General features: G+C 39.6%; 1 long non-coding RNA gene across 2 annotated transcripts in view; it reads right to left on the reverse strand.

Annotated features, from left to right (window-relative positions):
• The window catches only part of LOC135575445 (uncharacterized), a 37897-nt gene extending 18081 nt beyond the window's left edge, over positions 1-19816 (reverse strand). Inside the window, exons 1-2 of one of the 2 annotated variants that reach the window (XR_010466221.1) lie at positions 18775-19815; positions 3269-3413 (exon numbers count right to left, since the gene is read on the reverse strand). This is a non-coding gene — a long non-coding RNA (uncharacterized LOC135575445). Of the gene's footprint in view, positions 1-3268; positions 3414-18774 lie in introns of both variants that reach the window. The other variant, XR_010466220.1, reaches the window with a different exon arrangement.
• Between the last annotated feature and the right edge of the window lie 1492 nt (positions 19817-21308).

The following is a 21308-nucleotide window of genomic DNA, read 5'->3' on the forward strand; positions in this document are numbered from 1 at the left end:
AAACACCTAATGCTGCCTTTTGACAGCTTTGTTTCCCATACATCTGTAATACATATATATGTCAGAGGTATAATGCTCTGTCACTATTCCGCTCCCTCTCCCACCCTCTCCCAGGAGGACACCGGCCTGGCTGCCCCCTGAATACAGAGAGAAAGATGCTCTAGAAATGTTCCTGAGCTAGCCCTGCAGCTCGTGTGGGAGGGAGGCAAATGAGCAGGACTTCTAGATGGTCCCTCTGCACCTCCTGCCTCGTACCGTGCCCATAGTAGCTGTTTACATGGTTGTGCAGCTGGCCAGGTTGTGGAGCTGATTTTGTTTCAAAACAACCATTTCCCACCATGTCCCAAGGTCTTTTTTTCAGCTGGATCTGGTCTCTCGCCGCTGCATCACTCACATGAGACACAGGGTGCCTGTGCAGGGAGTGGGGTCAGCCCTGCTCGCTGTGACTGCAGCAGTGCTGCTGCTGACCAGCAAATTGCAGCCCAAGTTGTTGTGGCCACCTCTCCTGGTGAAGAAGGCACACAAAATGGCAAGCTTTCATAGAGGGCTGTCTGCTGGGACCCAGCTTGGCTCCCTGTGCGCCTGAGCAGCCCCATGCTGCAGGGACACAAGGCTCAGCATCCCCTGAGCCACCTGTTCCCTCAGGGGCTGTGGTTCCCTTGCAGACATTGCACACATCCTCAGGCATCCTCCTGCATCTCCATGAAGGGTGTAGGGTGCTCCAAAGGTGACGGTAGCTGCCACACAGCACAGGCTGTGACACTGTTGAAGAAACTTGGCGAATTCATAGTCGGGAGCACTGCAGCTTTCTATAGTCCCAGACATGTGAGCGAATCTGGTGACATGAGGAATGAATAACGCCTAGAAAGTAAGTGGGAAAGGCTTGCTTTCTCTGATCTGGTTTTGACACCCAAATAAAGTGTTTCTCCTCACTTACGGGGTGCTACATGAGTGAGAGCCCTCTGATCTGCTTCCCTCCCTCAGCCTCCAGGCAAACTGCACCCCTATATTTATGGACAGCAAATCACATGAGTTCCCTAGGGTCACTCAGGTGCAAACTGGACATAGTGGACCTTTTAATAAATATATTCAGAGAAAAAGAAGAGTTTGAAAGAGTAAACCCTGTGGTCTTATGATGTGTTATACCTAAGGACTGGCTGAAACTGAAAAATTCAAGGGCCAATTAATTTTTCATGCATGCAGTTACTTCCTAACTACAACCATTAGGTTGTCTCTGCTTCAGCCTAATCCTTTTATCCAAAGCATTAGAAATAACAAAGTAAAAGGGCCCCAGAGATCCTGTACTTGGTGTTCTCTATTGTCAGAGAGCACTATTTGGAAAATCAGGACCAGTTTAAAGCAAATTAAAAGAAAACAAACAAACAAACAAACAACAAAACAACCCAAACCCCCCAAACTTAAAGAAGAAAATGCAATTTCAGAATAAATAACTGCATACAGAAAATAAATAAGCATTCTTGTGAGAGATGCATTAAACTTAGAGATGATGAAAGTTTGTGTAAGAATGAAGTATCTAGTCTGGAGCAGGCAAACAAAGATCTGAAGCCACAGTTCTAGGTAAATGTCCAAGGGGTGTAAACATACTGCTGCTCTGGACACACTTTTGAGTCCAAGTTTATCCTCAAAACATTTTCTCAGTCACTGCCAGGTGACTTGGCATGTTAAAGAAAGAGATCTGAAACCTCAGAACTGCAGAGAAGAATAAACATGCTCTCACCCAAGAAAGGCACACAATAAACTTAGCATTTTGACCTTTCCGTGCTCGTGTGATGCACGACATGACACCCATCATATCTTCATTCGTCAGTTACTTGCGACAAGATGAGCACCCTTCAGCAGATGTGGCAGGAACTGGGATGCAGCAGCAGGCTGCATCCATCCTGTCACAGTTAACCAGTAACTGATTAAACGGTGGGTATTTGTAATGGTTCCTTCAGATGAAGAAACTATTGAGATCCGGACGTGCTGTTCTCCAGCCAGCACCCTGTATGCAGAAAGACCTTGATCACCTGGAAGTGAAGCTTGGGAAATTTTGAGAAACACGCGGAAGATTCAGCTAATAAAAAAGATCGACTCTCCTTGCCAAACTACAGTATCCTCTGTGCAGGTGCTTGCAACAGGAAAGAGGTTCTTCAAACTTTCTCATTTCCTAGATTAAACTAAGTAGGAATGTATTCTTCATAGTGAAGACGACCATTTGCACATGGGAAAATTCAAACTAGCTATCGTCATTTATATCTGTGTCTTCATCAGTCAAATTAGCTTTCATGGATAGACAAGCCTGTGATGGAGCCAGGGATAGTGTCACATCGAATAGTTTTACTAAATCATTAATTACTAAAGGTCAGAACAATATTACATAAATCTTAAAGCATCCTTTAATGGAATACTCTCCATTTGGACTATTACAGCCAGACTGTGAGCACCTTTCTATGGATTTCTTGCCTTTCCCTGCTCCATTCTTGCTAGGTGTTCAGGGATCTTTCAAGACAATAGTTAAAACACATTAAAAAAAAAGAATTTTAAGAGAATTAAAAAAAACACCACCAACAAAAACCCCAATACAACAGTAACTTGGTTGCCATTTTGTTATCTAAATGAATAGTCCCAGATGACCATCTTGTTAATGCACGCTGTAAAATATATTGTCCCTGCTTGGTGGATGTAAAACAAATACAGAGATTTGTGGGTTCTGGCAGTTGCTGCTTGCTCAGTATTGCTTGTGCATCTTGTCACAAATATAAAATGTAGATTTTAAAAATATATAAATATTTCTAGCTTTGCAAAGTGATTAAAGACGGAGGATATCCATCTTCAACTATCCAAAAGTATAAAATGAATAAAAGGAAAAGATTTGTAATAATTCACAAGGGGATAGGTCAGAAAACACAGATTATGGTTTTTAACCTTTGGGGACAAAAAAAAAAGTGGTTAACCTGACAAGAACCAGTCACCCATGACTTCAGGAACATGTATTAAGGAGCCTGTCCTGTTCTGGCTATGAAACCCCCTGCTCTAAGTGCGCTTGCAGCTGAAGGATGGTAAGATGGCCATGACCCACGGAGCAGGCTGCTGCTTCTCCCACCACACAGCCTGGCCCCAGCAACCACAGTACTCATGAGATCATTATGTGCTGCATGGACACACAAACTGAGAGAGCTAGCAAAAAGGCCAAAGCACAGCAGAAATGCTAGGGCCCGAGATGGCTCCCCGGTGACCTTCCAGGACATTGTGTTGAAGGACTTACCAAAACACCAGCACCTGATAGAGGACAGTGAGCAACTCGTGCACTGAAGGGAAACAAAACATGCACCCAGGAGCTGGCTGCTGCTTCAGGCTGGGTGAAAGTGCTGCTGTGAGGTGGTACTGCTGTATGCACCCTTAAATTAGTCCTAGAGAGAGAACAAAGGTATTTACACAATGTATTAATAAGACTTGAAGTAATTTTGGTGATAACCAGTAAAATCAATGCAACCACAGCTGACAAGAGCTGACAACAATTCAGAGTTGCTGAGCAAAACTTCAGGGCATGAGGTGTGGATCCTCAGACACAAAACGAGGCACTGAAAACTGGCTCACTGACAATACCCAGCTGCTGCATGCATTTATTGCAATGTATATGCTTGCAACAGGTGACTCTGATGTTAGTGAGGGCAGGTAGTCGTGTCCACTAACAACTCCTTATACAGTAGCTCTCAAATGTCTGTGATCCCTGCTTATTCTATTGCTTCCCTTTCAGTGAATGAGTGTAACTGCACTGTCACACTATGCTCCCCAGGGATATTTATTAAACAATGGCCAGCAAATCACCTTCATTATAGAAACTATATGCAAAGCCTTGAACGATGCAAAGATGTTTCAAGTTTACCAGCAGCACTTCCAGGGAAAGAGAGTGTGAATTTAGTTTTGTTCTTTGCATCTTGTCATTCCTCAACATCCAAGGGCTTCAGCTAGCTGCAGCTGGACCGTTGAGGACCCCCATGGATTAAACACAAAACTAGAAGACAGCAAGAGATGATCAGACAGCAATCAGAGAAGCAGATGCTTAAAGGATTTTTTCATTTCACCAGGTGACAGACCTGATATGCTAATTGAAACAATATGTGTCTGCTTGTGCAATTTTGAGCCACTAAAGCTCTCTTTATGACACAGGCACAATAAAAATAAAGTCTTCTTCAAAAGAGTAGTGGTGACCTCATTCAGACATGTTCGTTTTCATGAAAGGTAAATATGGTAGACAAAGTAGTGATGTTAGCAGTTTGTTCCTGGGAAGTAGTGGGGTGGGGGGGAAGGAAATTCATCACGTAGTTTGTCTTTCCACCAGGCTGATTTCCTTTAGCAGCCTGAATAAGCAATTGGCTACTAGCCAGCTGTGGTGAATTTGTCCCATGTTTGCAAGATCAGTCAGTGAGCAAAGCTGTTTTCAGTTAATAAATATTTGATTTACAAGGTACAGTAAGTAATAAAAAGGGAAGGGAGTTTAGCTGCTGGGAGATTTGTTTAACACTTTAGTGGGGATAACTAACAACCAGCTTTGGTTGTTTTTCCTCCTTCACATGGCCAGTGGGCAACAAACTTTATCAGTCTTGCTGCATTACACCTTGCAGTGAGCACAACTAACACACTGAGCAAAACAGAGGTGGACTGGAACATACACTGTGCCTTAACAGAAACACAGCTGAAGGGAACACTCTTAGATTCTCCTTTCTTCTTCTCTGTGAGTAACCTGTGATAAATATTGCATTTCTCAGTATCATTGGGAAAAATCAAAACTGTTTGATCCTTTCCATATGGTATAGGTAGCTATATATGAGAGGGGGGAGGATATAAAGTAGCAGGTACAGAACAGCCAGCAGCACTTTATCAAAGGAGAAAACACCCCAGAAGACACTACTAATCAGCCGACTACAGAGTCCTGGGTATTTTTGATAGAGCTGGAAAACAAAGTGGGCACAGAACAAAAAATAAAATAAAGGCCTGTGTTAAAAAAAAACCAAAAACCAACAACAAACAAGCTATGATATAAAACATAAAATTTTTTTACATTTTAATTTCGTCTTAGAGCACTGAGCCTCTAGGTGGGGATGTGGTGATGTGGGCAAGGCAGGATGTGGAGCATCAGGAGACCTGAGGTGCAATGCTAAGCACAGGTGAGCACACTCTGCATGCTGAAGGAGCCTGCGCTTGTGTTCTCAGTCTCCAGTGTGCAACAGACCTCCTGTGTGACCACAGGCACATCACCTAGTCTTTCAGATCTCCGGTTCCCCTGCTTATAGAATAGACTGACTATCCTACCCACTGCTCAAGCACATAAGGTTGTTTCATTCAGGCTCTGTAAAGGAGTTTCGAATTGTGTAGCAGGTGCTAAAAAAGTGCAGAACTTTATTTTTAGAGTTGTGACTATTTATTGCAGATCAAGGACTCCAACAGAAGAGTAATAGTCTCTTTCTAGAGGCTCACAACAGCAGTAAGGATGTCCATACAGCTTCACAGAAATACTGTGTAAACACAGAGATATTGATTCCTGGGGTGCTGTCAGTAGTTACTTCCCAGTAACTACTAGCAGAAAAGAACAAAGTGTTTGTTAAGTACAAACTAATTTTTCTGAGTTATAGCTCTTCAGTCTTTACAGCTTTACATTGTTTTATACTGCTTTGCATTTGTCCCCAAAGTGATTCCAGAGCACAAAGCAAGCTCTGGACAGCCTGCAGGTGAGGGACAGACTGCAGCTCTTACAAAGCAGAATCTGGAAAATTTGCCCCTTTGCCCACTCCCCACTGCACAGAGAGGTCTCCAACCACAGCACCTGGAGAGAATCATCAAATAGTTTGTATTCAAGGCGACCTTCGAAGACCATCTAGTCTGCAATGAGCTTGGACATCTTCAACTAGACCAGGTTGCTTAGACCCCTGTCCAGCCTGGCCTTGAATGTCTCCAGGGATGGGGCATCTACCACCTATTTGGGCAACAGGTTCCAGTATTTTAACACCCTCATGGTAAAAAATTTCCTTCTCACATCTAGTCTGAATCTCCCCTCCTTCAGTTTAAAACCAATATAAATTGTCCTATTGTAACAGGCCCTGCTAAAATGTCTGTTCCTGTCTTTCTTACAGGCTCCTATTAAGTACTGGAAGGCCACAACAAAGTCTCCCCAGAGCCTTCTCCAGGCTGAACAATCCCGACTCTCTCAGCCCGTCCTCATAGGAGAGCTGTTCCAGCCCTCTGACCATTTTTGTGGCCTCCTCTAGACCCTCTCCAGCAGGTCCATGTCTTTCCTGCACTGAAGACTCCCCAGCTGGACGTAGTGCTGCAGGTGGGGTCTCACCAGAACAGAGCAGAGGGGCAGAATCACCTCCCTTGACCTGCTGCACATGCTCCTTTTGATGCAACCAAAGATACAACTGGCCTTCTGGGCAGCAAAAACCAACCCCAAATAACATCTACAACTACATGGCAGCACTGCAGGCTTGGCTAGGCTGGCCCACAGCTCTGAAAGACTGTACTGGGGCTTGGTAGCTGGTTGCCCAGCTGGGGTGAGCAGCAAGCACTCCTGAGAGCAGCTTTCTTGCTGCTGGTGTGTAGTGGGTACTCTGCAGTGAGGGGCCAGCCCTGCTCAGCATCACTGGGGAGCACAGAGCAGCTGCAGCAGGAGATGAAGGGCCAGGCTGGGTGACACAGGCCACCACCCACCACACAGTGGTGGAAGAAGGTCCATGTTCACCTTTGTACCAATGCAGAAATTCCGTCTTTAAATTCTGCTCCAGACCTGAGGAAAACTTCATGCCAGGAGTTCCATCAAATAATTTGCTTGTGCAAAAGATCTTTAATGAATCAATGATTCCTGTCAAAAAATAGTTTTTTGCCAGGAATCCTGTCTATCTCCACTGTTCACTTACCTATCTCTAAGACCACAGTCTTTCATCTGCAAAGCAGGGATAAGAATTTTACCTTCTTTTAATGAAGCACATTAGGATCTATGGGTGAACAGCTCACAAAATAAAGAGCTATTAAAAACTGGTGCTTTCACAAATGGATCTGATAGCAGCCATGCTAATATTGGGCAACAGTATTCAAACGGCCAAAGTAGTAATTTTGGCACAAACAACCCCGCATGATATTATTTTAAGCTATCCAGTCATTCCACTGGAATTGGAGTCCAAGGATGATGCCAAGTGCTTTAGGGAAAGCAAGAAGCAGAAGGAGGGTGTATTTACTTCATATACGCTTTACTTTTTAATAGCTATTGGGCTATTTATTAAACTAAACTGCAATAGATGGACCACAAATGTTTATTGTAATAACAGCAACATTATAAAACTGATTGGCCCATCCTTCAGAATCAGGCTATGCCTCTGTTTTTCTGTTGTGGAGGGTTGTGTCCCGAAGGATCTCCCTTTGGGAATCCCTGTCTCAGCATTAAATGAGTAACACGATTTATGTAGACACTGGCAGCTTCTTTCCCTTTTCAGACAGAAAATGGCTTTATCTAGTCAGGTATTGTCACAATAAAGTAGTACAGTAGAAATTTCATCACTGAACGGTCTAAAAGAGACAGATCACCCAATCTATATTTTCCCAGGCTTTCTAACTAACATACTGTACTCAAATGGCAGAAAGCAGTAAAGGGAGCCGGGGTGGGACATGACACAAAACCACAAAACCAAACAACTGAGGCTACACCACAGATTTTAAGCCAAACCTTTTCATGAGGGACTGATGCTAGCATTATCAAAGTTGGATAAACAGGGAGGGGACAATGCAATGCACTCGACCAGATTTAGTGAACCTATTAGACTTGCTTTTGGTGAGCCTTTCAAAACAAGTCTTGATTTATCTTCTGTTTAACTAGGAAAGATTTGAGGGCAGAGGACAGGCTCTGACAGGATTGACAACCCTCTGCTAACAACGTTCAAGATGATGCTCACCCTTCCCCAGCTCATCCATCCCACCCTTCCTACCCTCACACCTGCTCCCGGGTCAGACTGGGACTGTGTCCAGCTGTGTTTCCACATGCATAGATGGAGGTTACAAATAGCTAATTTTTAAAGAAAAGAGGAAATGCAGTAAATGTTTCTTTTACTATGCAATTTCAGCTTCTTGCTCTAATCACATTTGTCCCAAATCAGAGCCTGCTGGTAGGTACAAAGCTCTCTGCTCAGGTAATCTGATATATGACAGCAGGGCTAGCAACACTAATGCTTAACTGAATGATTTGCGCAGTCAGTCTGAACTGGGCAAAAAATGTATTGCCTGTACTCCCTCCATGTTTCTGTTTGCACTACAAAAAAAAAAAGAGAGAAGGGGGCTCTTAGGAAATGCCACATGAATTTCATAGGAAAATTTCAGATACAAACGATGGGGGATTTGGAGGATGTTTTTATTTGCTGACCTAAACATGTTCACCAGTGTCTGTAATACTCACCATTTGCATCCAGCACAGCACACCTCTCAACTGTATGACTAAATAAAACACTACTGTTTCATTTTGATGTTTTCTTGTTTTTTAACACTTGAATACAAAGCCTTAAAAACCAAACAATAGCAATATTAAGCACATATCACTACTGTCACACTAGTGTCCAGAAACTCCACTCATTATTTCAGCACAACATGTTTTTTCAGGCTATGGAGAGCCTCAATAGATGTTGTTTTGCTTTAAGGAAAAGAACACCATGTACGATGCAGTTGGTTTGAAACTCTTTCGCTCTGTCAAGAAAAGACCAGTTAGTGTCTCTGAACACCAAGTTCCTTCCAAAAAATCCAGACTTTTCTTGCAGCTCATCTTGGTAACTCTGTACCACACCCTCAGTGCCAAAGAGGGATGGGAATGCAGGAATTGGTGATGGGATTTAGTAAATGAAGAGAAAGGATGTGTGTCACCACCTACAGAGATTCTTACTTATTTTCAAAGGCATGAGTGTTTACAAGCTCTCTTCCCTCAAAAGTAAAAGCAGATCTAAAACAAAACTATGTAAGTCACTACTGTCTCAACTGATTTAGGCAGCTGTTGTTGTTGATGGTCTCTTTGCTTCTCAACATTCATGAATAAATTCCTTCATCTTAAGCCTTATAAACATATAAGTTCAAGAAAGAATGCACATGAGTCCTTTTATTTTTAGGAGATTGAATAAAATATTTATATCCCTCTGTGTCCCAAATATCAATTACTTCCTTCACCAAAAAAGTACATATGCAATGTGACTAAAAATTTACCCTACTACAAAACAATATACAATTAACTCATACATTTCTGACTGTCCTTGTCAGACATATACTGTATACATCCACATCCATCCCTTTTAGACCATGCACACCATCGATACATCCTTTCGTATTTGACAGGTATGTCAAAACCACAACCATTATCAGACAGCACATCCACATGATCTCCTGACAGCTACAAGCACACACACAACAGTTACCACTAGAAGAAGTCAGCATTTACTAATGTGTATCAGATAGCAGCCTGATTTTCCAAGATTATAAAATCCTGCAATTAGTTTGGCTTCAGAATTAATTTTTAGAGAAACTTAGACAAACACATTCTCATAATTATAACCTTCAAAATTCTATTTTAAGATAAATATACAAACAAGTTTGCATGTTTTCTTCCTTCTCATGACAAACTTCCCACTCTCAAAAATAAAATCCAACAAAAACATTAAAACTTTATCAGAGTAAAGCTTTTAAATTTTTTTATCTTCTCTGGAATAAAGAACATTAATTACAAGAGCAACCTTTGTTTTCATTACTGCATTTTACATGGAAGATACAAGGAATTTAAAATTTTATTTAGAATTAAGTAATTGGTTTTAAATGCCTAGCGAAATACATCCTCCTGAATAGTCCTACAATAATATAACTATAAAAATCAGTGACATAAAAAAATGGCACATTATATTACCTAGTTAAAAAAATATTAAACAAAAAAATAAAGAAATCCAACCAGGAAACCAACATTGATAAAACAGAGACAGCAACACAAAGCTGTGTGGTATTTTTTAACCCCACATGATTCTCAAAATTTTTCTTTTTACAAAATCTCCTGAATCTCTCTAAAAATTAAATGCAGTGATATGATAATATTCAGAACACAAGAGCAGAGAAAGACTTAGAAAACAGTATATGAAACATGTAGTGAAATGCTGTTGTTGAATACCAGATCCTATAGCAAAATACAACAGTTAACCAGAATTTGTCTTCTAGTACAGGAAGTTAAAGGGTGTTTTTTAATAGCTATGATACAATCAAATATCACCTGGTCACAGTTGAATTGTCATAAACTACTGAAGATTTTCCTCCAGTATACAAAGTCCCTCTATACTGGCAGAAGCAATCTTTATACCTATGAAGGAAGGTGTGCTATTGCTTGAATATCAGACATATTTAAGGAGCTACACATTTTGTGTTCAAAAACCCCTCCAAGTTCACTAAAGTAGATGCCTACTGATATTACTAGTGGCTTCAGGAGAGCCCCCAAACTGCTTCTGTTACTTCTGCTGCCCTCCCAAATTTATTTTTTTATAGTTAAGAAGGGTTCAGACCAACCTAACAAGATCAACATGTTTGTCAAGTAGTGGGAAGCAGAAAGAAAAAGGAAAGGAGGAAGGCACTTTTGAGAAATAAACTCAATAATAAACTCTATCTGCACTTCTTTAATACAACCAGAGACACAAACAGCATGTCATTCCTCAGTCATTGATTTGAAGTGGCCACTATTTCCAAGATGAGAGGAAGGCAACTGCCTGACCTGTTGCATGCTTCCCCCTATGATGGAGAAAATAAGCATTAACTCCCAGATGGAGTTAACGTTTTTATTTGGTCTGGTCTGAGAGCCAAGGACATTCTGAGCCCTCTGCCCACAGGTGTGAGGGCTTGAGGAATAGGGACATAGGTGGGGCAGAGCTTGATTGACATCCAGACCGATCAATAAGAGTATTCCATCCCAATAGCATCATGCTTCATATTTAAGGAGAGTCAGGATCTTCTGGTTGCTCTCTCATGTTCTCTTCACTCTTGACCTGTTTAGGGGAGTTTGTTCAGGGCCTTTAGTTTGGCCTTTTTGCCATCCTGCCATTTTGCAGAGGCATCTGGGTCTTTCTGCCTTTTTCCTCTTTCCTCTCTCTGGGTTCAGCTGTTTGGCTCTGCTTCCTGGGGCCAGCTGCTCAGTGTGGACAGAGTTTGCGAGGAATTGCCTTGAGTATCTTTTATTTGATATTCTATTTCTATTCTATTTACATATTTACCAGTAGTATGTTAGTATTTTGCTATTTTATTAATCTGTGTTTATCTCAATCCAAGTTTCTCCCTTCCCTTTTTAATTCTCTCCCCAATTTGAGGCAGTGGGAAGGAGGGCTGAGTGAGCAGCTATCATGGTTGTATTGCTAGCTCGGGTTAAACCACAATAATGCCTCTCATTCAATTTTGGGAGATCACAGGCTTTGTCTCCACTTCCCTATTTCCGGCTTCCTACAGTCTTTGCTACTATAAAATAGTAGGACTTCCCATCTGGATGGGTCTTCTGACAAGCAATAACATATGACTATGATTTCCAGCAGGAATACAGAAGAATGCACAGTGGAAAAACGTATCTTTGAATTCATAATTTTTGAACTTATTTTCATTCTCATTCTGTGAAAAATTCATTTGTGCTATTAAAAACTCTTGTGGCGGAAACCCAAAAATCCAAGCCAATTTCATAATGGAAGGCAATTAAGTTGATTGCTGAGTGATAAACACCACATCTTTCTTCAATGAGGATACTGCTCTTGAGTAAGCAAACTGTTTTTCTGTTCATGAATTTAAAAGAATGCATCATAAATCTCTGAAAAGTTCAATGGAAAGCGAACATTCAGTACTGAGTTCTTGAAAGTCTCAGCCATTTAAAGAGCTTATGTAACAATAATAATGGAGCAGGAAAAAAAGCAAATTGATTCTGATGCAAAATTATTGACCTTTATTAGGATTAGAAAGAATACCTTTACAGATCCTGACCTATATTTTTGCTTTCCAGCTGTTTATTCATTTTCAGCAGTTAATGTCTTTATTCTGGAATCTGTAGGTTGATTTAAAACTTGATTGGGAGAGGTGCTATGAAAAAACCAGCTATTGCCCTGCATGTAGTTAAATGGCAAAATTTATTTCTCAAATAGGACAAGAAAAAAAACATACAACAGAAGCTAACTGATTTATTCACTTGGTCCAGGCTATGTGAACTATATAGGTTGAGACTGATCCTTTATTCTGAAAACCACACCAAAACAAAACAACCCCATCAAGAATTGATGATACCAGTCTAGGAATTTATATTGAACACAGACAAAGAACTTAAGGGCTAAGCAAACCTTAAGAAGGCGTTGAGTAGGAGGATAAAAAAAAAAACCCACATGGTTAAATCTGCAGTAGAGATCAGTTTTGAAAGTAAAGTTAGGTAAGAGTCAGGGGCTATAACTATAATTTGCAGATTTCTGGACTTTAGTATTTTTCTACAGTAGTAATGTCATGAATGAAAAAAATACAGCACCTTACTATGGTATGATCGAAGTTCAACCTTAGTTCTTACCTTCTGTAAACTATATACATTACAGATAAAACGTAGAAAATGTGAACACCTCCCCCCCGCCTCGCCCTAAAAAACAAACAAACCAACAATAACAACAATAAATAAAACCCTTATGGCAATTTAAGACTTTATAGTTAAAAAAAAATCCCATAGGTCATGCCACACACTCATGTAAACAATATTGGGCACACTCAGACCCTCACTAAAGATTTTAAGTCAAGCCAGGCAGCAAAATGAAACAAGGTATTAAACACTGAACAAGAGTCCACTGCAGTCTCATGACTGAAAATGGATATTATTCACCAACAACTGAGATGAAACTCAAACCACATGAAATGTTATCAAAAGACATTAGCTGAAGTAAAACTTTAATTGCTTGGAATAAGTAATATTTCTTTCTTGTTTTTCAGCATTCTTTCCTTTATTGTTGTAAGAGGCACCAACAACTTCCTGGGGTTAGAGGCACTCCATCTGTTGTATTTGAACAACACACAGAGAACCCTAAACCTAATCAGAATCTTTGGACACACTAAGGAAATTAGCAGTGACACTATAAACTTAATATTCTCAACAAGCTGCTCTTCCCTTCAAATCTCTTCTCCACTGGTCAGGCAGAGATTTGACTAAAGATAAGACACTGTTGTTTTGGGTGTTTTTTTTTTCAAAAAAAGGATTTTATATTTACAGTGGGAAAATTCACTGTTTTGATGCTTTGTGGTGTCAAAAGGCAGGAGAAGCTCTTTAAATTATATCTTCAGAAAGAGATTAAATAAGAAAATTTTCTAAAGCCATAAAAGTGGAATGCAATGATTACATGGAAAGTAGTGAATAGTACAAGCTATAGTAACCACTATCAGAAAAGCTATAATGTGCAGAAATACTGGATGATTAAGTGCAGCAGAATACTAGGAAGCTACTCCAACTCAGGAGCTCAAAAGCCAATGCAATGATACGATCATTTCTCGTGTCAGAAAATCTCAAAACGTTTTGCTGGAAATGCTGGCTTTTAGTTTGTTGACAAAGGGGATCTGTGTGCTCATGAGGATATTTTGCCCAAACTCAATTTTCACAGGGTGCTCATGACTCTTGCAGATCATATCTCTTGAAGGGCAACTCAAATTGGCATTTTAACTGTAAGGTACTGCTGGAGTCACAGAAGTGATCCTAAACCTGTTCTCCTCTTTGCTTCCTTAGTCAACTGGCTGCAGTGCATTTGAGGAAGATCAGCACCTTCAGCAGTTCTGCACACAACTTGGTCTTTGAGATCTGTTCAAGAGACATGTTTTGATTGTATTTATTATAACCAACTACAATCTCCTGAAAGCTGTAGCTCTCTCACCAGGTTTCTATTTGAGCAAAGACTATATTTAGCAATTTGGAAAGCTCTTAAAAGACAGGTACACTGTAAGATAATAATTAAGAAGTGGCTACCTGGCCTGACTTAGCATTCAAATATTTTCATTCAGAGATATTTAGCAATAAAATTCAAACAGATTCAGGTGTAATTAGCTGTTTATGAGGGGAAGAATCTCAACTAAGTATTCTCAAATTGTTAACAGTTTGAGTTACAATGGAGCTTTTATTTCCTTTTAATTGTAAGCAAACAATATTATTAGTACTCAAGGCAGACAAAACAGCAGTATTATCATTATTCATTTACAATTATTACTAAAAAGTACAAGAAAAAGCTACAAAAATCCCCAACCTCAATCTCTTCTTCCACCTCTCAAGATATCCTTTCTAATCCTATAAAAGCATCTGTGTTTGATTTCAAGTGGAGTACCTGCTGTGCAGGATGCAATGCCAATCCAATTTGTGTGCAACAAAACCAAACGGGTTGAAAAGAACTCTGCATTTTAAAGATGTTTTTGTTTAATCATTACCGTCACTCCTCTTTAATGAACACATTAATCAAGCAAAACTTCAAGCAAAACCGGAAAGGCTCATCTCAAGAAGTGAAAAAAAAAAAAAACACCATACAAAAAAACCCCCTCTATCTTCACAATATCCGCTACTGTCAAACACGGTTACACTTTCCTTTGGCAGAACTTCAAATGCATATTACTGTTGTTTGGAGCCATTAAGTAGAAGGAGCAGCTCTCTCCAGAAAGAAGTGGAGGAGGAAGCAAGGTGAGCTGCCCTGTAGTCTCAGCTCTGCTAATGAACTGATTCATGACCTGCTACACAGGATGTATAGCCCTGAGTTTTCCTGAGCACTCCATCAAATGTCATAGAATCACATTTTATTTTGAGGGAATAATAACAGTGGTCAATACTATATTGTAAGCAACATGTAAAAGCCATGCACATTACATTTATTCAGCCCTTTGAAATTAGTTTGCTTCAAAGCTTGATATGAGTAAGAACAATTCAATACTTGTGAAATTTCCACCAGACAATAAAAGGCATAGGGCTGGCCTAAAGAGAAATCTTGGTTTTAGAAATTAGAGTATGCAAATGCTCCCTTCTGACACAAATTCAGTCATGTCTATTATTTACCTTATGATGTTTCTCTAAATTTTTGAAGCAGAGATTGAAGATGAATTTGCACATGAAAACGCCAACTAAGAAGAACATGAAATGGGAGGACACCACAGCTTTTTCAATCTGGTATTCTCACCCTTTCCATCACCTAGGCAAAATTAAGAATGTGTTGAAATTTAGTCATTATAATATACTGGCACAAGCCAGCTATTGTTTCACGAATAAAGTGGAGATAATTTGATGTAACTCATTCATATAAATTCTTTCACCTATATAAGGATTTTCCTTGTTGAAATCATCATACTCTTTCACCAAGATAATGCATAAAATCCATTACCTCCCTCTTGCTCCATTTGCAACCATGTTTTTTTCCAAACATTTAAAGCATCTCTACTTGTCACTACCACCAAGGTAAGGAGGGGAAAAGAGTTGTTTTTCAGTTTTCACTGTACCGAGGTCCCTACCAATCCCTAACATTCTGTGATTCTGTAAAAAGAAAGTTGCAATGTCCCTTCAAAAGAGTTTATTACAGAGCTAGATCCTTTCCAGGAGGAATTATCCAATAGTACTCCATTAAAGGACCATAAAAGCTGTAAAGACATTTTATGATTAGGCCAGTGACCTCTACTAGAATTTCTCCAATAGCTTCCACAAAATTTATCTCAATGTGGAAAAAAACAAAACCGAAACCAAGCAACAAACCAGCAGAGGAACAATCATCTTGTATAAATTAATTTGGCGCTGTTTCCTGTGTCAGGTGGACTAAGAGGAATACAGTAATATTACACAAAATTATAATTTGTTTTATCCTTTAGAAAAAAATAATTTATTGAGTTTGATTTTGATGTGTTCCCTCAATCCCTGGAGGGTTCAAATTATTATTATTATTCTTTCGTATTTCTGAGCAAAACTAGGCAACAAGTTGGCTATACTAATGCACAGTGGATAGACATTTTGGTGTTCTGATGCTACTAACGAGAAGATCAGTTAGTGCCATTTCTGGAGTTACTAAGTGGGCAAAGGACAGTTATCTCCTCTGTTCAGTTATACAACAAGAGTCTCTAGACAGCGCAGGGCAAGAAATATCTTCCATCCTCTGGTGTAAAGGTCTGGAATTCACTAGTGTAGTTAGTCTATATTGTAACAACCACAGAAGAGGTCTTTATTTATTTATTTTAAAATCTGTCCCACTGAGAATTATTCCAGATGAGCCCTCTCAGTCAGAAAAATGGGAGACTCAGTCCCCGTGATGAGCAATGACTGAATCTGATCACTGTCAAATTCAGAAAAGGGAAGGGATTAGCTCCCCTCAGTCTCATTACAGACTCCAGATGAACCGAGGTACACATGAATTATGCATGAGGCAAGTTGAAAAAGTTGTATAAAAAGTTTAAGTTGTAATTATTCGTCTTTTGTTTTGTTTTTTTTTTTTTTTTTTAAATCCCTGTCACTTCTAACAATAACATTTATTTACCAGTTATTCTAGTGTTATGCATTCAAAATAATAGCTAATATTTTCCTTACTCTTTCTTCAAAATTCTCCATTTGAAAAGCAATTAAAAGATATACCGAGTTCTTTCTGAGAGAGACCCAATTTCCTGATTTCAGTTGTTGATAGGTATGAAACAACATCACATAGTGGGGGAAAAAGAAAAAGACAAGAGAAAGAAGTCATCCCAACCTTCTGACAGGCACTTTACAGCATAACGAGCTATAACGAAAAACAAGTCAAACGCTGAGAAAAGAAGAAAGCTTGGAAGTTTGATCTTACTGACGGGATCAGGAGTAATTAATTATAACCCATGTGACCACTGGATGTCCCCACTGTTCCTCAAATGCAGCACAGACACCGACTGCCAGGCGGTTCTAAAACCAGCAGATCTGACAAAGAGCAGAGTGGGCAAGGACAGGGGTAGCGATGATTCCCACAGTAATCAAATCCCCAACACACACAGACACACACATGCACCTGCATGTGCAGGAGCACACAGGAGAGCAGGGTAACAGAATATCACACAAGCCGGGAGAGAAAACACTCTTTGAATACAGTTTCCATCAAGTTCGCTTGGTGTCTATCTGATACTTAATAATGCAACACTGAGCGAGGCTGGGTGACAGATCCTCAGAGGGACCCAGGAAAGCAGAATTACTTCTGAGGAGATGGTGCAGGAAGCCTGGATTAGAGCGTGGTGTGCAGCGGGGCAAATGAGAGAGACCCTTGTGTCGTAAGAGGTGAGAGAAAAGGTGAACAGGAGCAGGGATTCCAGCAAAAGACCACCAAGGAGCTGCCAGTCAGAAGCATCCAAAAGAGCTGAAATAACAAGAGAACATCTGTAATGCCATGGGGTTCTCTTCATATCAAAGCTTTGAGGGTACTGGTGGGATGAAAGCTGGAGGAGGCAAAGGAAAACAAAAACAAACCCCCAAATACATCAGGAAGACTACTTTTACACATCCTTCTTTTGAGGTCAGGTCATATGAGAGGTTTAAGTTCACATGAAGGAGCAGGAAGCTGAGGTGTTAGCATCAACTCATTTTTATTTATTTTGTCAAATGACAAAAAGCCAGACTCAATTCTGCTAATTAGGGAAGGACAAAGCGCATTGCTTATTATAATAAAAAGGAAAGAGATCATCCTGGTTTTTAATGGAAGTAATTTTCTACTAATAGATTCAAAAGCAAATTTCAAATCAACTGTGTGTCTATTTTGCAGACTTAGAAAGCTCAAGCTCTGATAATACATGACCTATTTCATGCTTGTAATGAGAGGTTACACCACAGAAAAAAAAGCTAGATCCCTCCTCTGGCCCCACATTCTTTTATTAGCACAACTCACTGATGTCAGATGTTGAACTACAAAGCTATGGGAAGGGCAGCAGTTGCTCATACAAAATAATATTTGAACAGTTTGCACTCTGTGAACTCACTCTGTCTCCTCCATGCTTTCTCCTCTTCCTACCACTTGTAGAAGCCTGATTAGTGAAGGGTTTGGGCCACAGCTGACTTCACCCTGGACTTCAAAAAGCAAGGCATAAAAAACATGCAAGAGCACAAGTGCTAGCAGAGATACTGAAAACAAATAGAAACTGGAAACAAATACCTAAATCACACATTTCACTAGAACATGCTAAACTGGTAATTAGTACTAGATTTAGTTTTATAAGTATTCTGATTAGTTACATAAGCTTTGGAATGAACAGAAATGCAGAACTAAGGATAACTTCTTCAGCCTGAGTGCCTGGAAGGTTTACCAGAAGGGTTTAATGTTCTGTTCTGTATTTTTCCCTCGCACACCATTAAAAGGATCACTGGTCTGACATGCTAAGGATATTATTTTGTTAAAATTTCAGATGTTCACAAACAGAGCTGCACTGAAAAGGCAGGGATTTTTAGGGAGAGAGCCCTGGGGGAGGGAAGTGCATGAATATATTTGAATAATAAATTAATTTGATAATGTCATGGTTTTCAATTACAATAACTGAGTACTCCGAATTACTGGCCAGTGATTCTTCAAGCTTGTTCTACTCTATTTGAAGTGATGTATATACACAACTGTGCCAGAAGCCCTACACAGCTTTTGTTCCTTCCCCTGGATCTCACATATACTTTCAGATCAGAAACTGACCATAATGCATATGCTCTGCATGAAGAATAAAACGAATAAAGTGATTTGTTGAGATTCCACAATAGTAAAAAAAAATTCTTACCTGTTAGGCTGACTTCTCATAGTCAACACCCTTTTGCATTTTGTTGTCTGACAGAGAGAATGCAGTGTGTATGTTTCAGCCTTCCAGAAATAACATTTACTATCATGACTCTTCATCCAAAGATCTGAGATTGCTTAAAAATGTCAGGGATGCTTTATGAAAGCTGTTCAAATTCTGAGCAGTTTCTTTACAGCTTTTCGTTCTAAAGGAGGATAAGTAACATATCTAATCCAGAGACCTGATTACTTTCCCAGCCTTACGATGGAGACTGTGCACTCTTTTTCAGATTTCTTGGAAAGCTAGTACTCTGGCACCTCCTCCACTCTTAAGACATTAAATCTCCACTTGACTCCAAGCTGAAGTCAAGTAAGAGTGCTCTGCACTCTCTAGCACTCAGCTTTTTGCATCTTAATTGTGTGCTACAACCGAAAGGCAACTATAACTAAGGCCTATGTAAGTTTAACAAAAAATAATAGAAAAAAAAAGTAAAAATCCATTGAGCCAAACACTTAGGGGCCCAAACGTTCAAGATCTCATCTGCTCTCTTTGCCCTAGCACCCAGAGAAGGAACAGATCAGCCTACAGTGTTCTGGCTGTGATAGTAAAACAGACACTTCAGAATCTCCCCAATTCCTCCAGTTTTAATATTATCGTGGTTTGAAACTTATAACGTTCACCATGGAGTAATTTAAATTAAATATTTACCCATTAGATATACAACTAAGCTCCATTAGTGTTTACGAAGAATTATCAGATTCATAGGAATTAGACACAGGTAAACAAAACAAAATGAGTCAAGCCATTGCTAGGGTCCTCCACACTGCCTCTGCAGAAGTTGTTTCTGGCCATGCAAACTGGAAGACATTTGAATGGAGGAATATTAAAAAAAAATGAATGGCTTGGGCCAAGTTTGCTTATACCTTTATGATATTTTTACCTTATCAAATGTTAATTTAGCTGAGAAGAATTTGGCCCAGAATTTCTACAGTTATCTCTGATTAAATTTTAGCTAATCTTATTTGATAGAAAATGCATGCATGAATTCACTCTGTACTCCAGCCTGAAAGACTCATAATACCTTGATAGAGCCTTTTAAGCATGATAGACTGGGACAAGACTACACAGTAAATCCTGTCTTGCACTAAGGAGTCTCACAGATTCAGTTTTAATTTTTGTAAACAGATTGCTTCTTAGGTTGTTATTATTAGTGTGAGCTGGACAGCTTGAATTAGAGAATAATTTATTCCCTGTGCATTTCTAATTACAGAAAAGAGGTTCACATACTGACACACTTGTCCGTCTTGTTCTTTCCTGTCTTTCAGGCATGGCTGATTGCAGTTAAATAGACAGACCAGCACAAACTGCACAAGAAACACAACTCTGTCAAAAAAGGACTGAAGTGTTACCATTAATTATTCTGGACCATGTGCTCATTTACAACAGATCTAACATGAGAAATATTCTCAGAGGTGTCAAACAGCTTCAGTTTCATAGGTGCATGGGAGTAGCACTGACTAAATGTTTGAGTGACTGGTAGGATGTGACCTGCCAGAGACCCTTGAAGCTTGGGGATTTCATGTGCAATTTGTGTTTCAGCATTCAATAGATAATTTAAATTGGGCCACTCTCTCTGAGCATTTCTGAAGGCTCTACATGCCTGAGCCTGTATCAGAACTGCACAAGTATCTAAAAAAAAAACATTTATGAGCATCTGTGCAAGTGATTATTTGGAACTCACTGCATCTTAAAAAGGCTCAAAGAAAGTGAAAATGTTGTTTTCTAAAGAATGTTGAAAGGTAGGTGTAACAATCACTGCATGCATAGGAAGATAGCTCGAAAATGCTAACTGGGGGAAAGAACCAAAAGAAAATCACCATGACTTAGTTAACTCTCACTACAACAGTGACTGTTATTTTAAATAACCAAGCAGAGAATAGTCCACTTCAGCCATTAATCAGATGATCAGTCTGTGTAAAGGAATTAAGAATCAATTGACTGGTGATTCATATTGGAACTGGGAAAAAAGAAAAAAATAAAAAAGGAAAAGAAAAAGAAAAGAAGCTCTTGATTTACCAACTAAGTTATACCCTACAACTGTTTCAGCCAGCAATCTAAGAGTAGCCTCTCTGATCAGTTTTTAAAATAAGAGGAATACGTACCTTAAGTCTGCCCTCACTGCCACTGTATTTAGTCTTTTTAACACCTATTCAATCTAACAGACAAGACATTAATCCTCTCTCTTATGTTCTTATAAACATGAATCTCCCACTCCAAGCCAGGGGCAGCAAGCAAAAGCTTTTCCATAATGAAGCAACACCATTTTCAAATAGGTAATAACTGCCTTCATCACCTGTAGGTACAGTTTGCTGGTCTCTCTGTTGTTGAAGCTATTTGCTTATTTTTGCAAGACCTGCATAATTTGTGTACTTGGATCTCTGCAATGAAGTTTCTCCCTTAAAGTCACAGACATTCCCTAGCTCTTTTTCACAGAATATGTAAACACAGAACCTTTTGCTGCCTAAAGTTTTACATCA

Source organism: Columba livia, chromosome 1 (genome assembly GCF_036013475.1).
Source record: "Columba livia isolate bColLiv1 breed racing homer chromosome 1, bColLiv1.pat.W.v2, whole genome shotgun sequence".
NCBI classification, from domain to species: Eukaryota; Metazoa; Chordata; class Aves; order Columbiformes; family Columbidae; genus Columba; species Columba livia.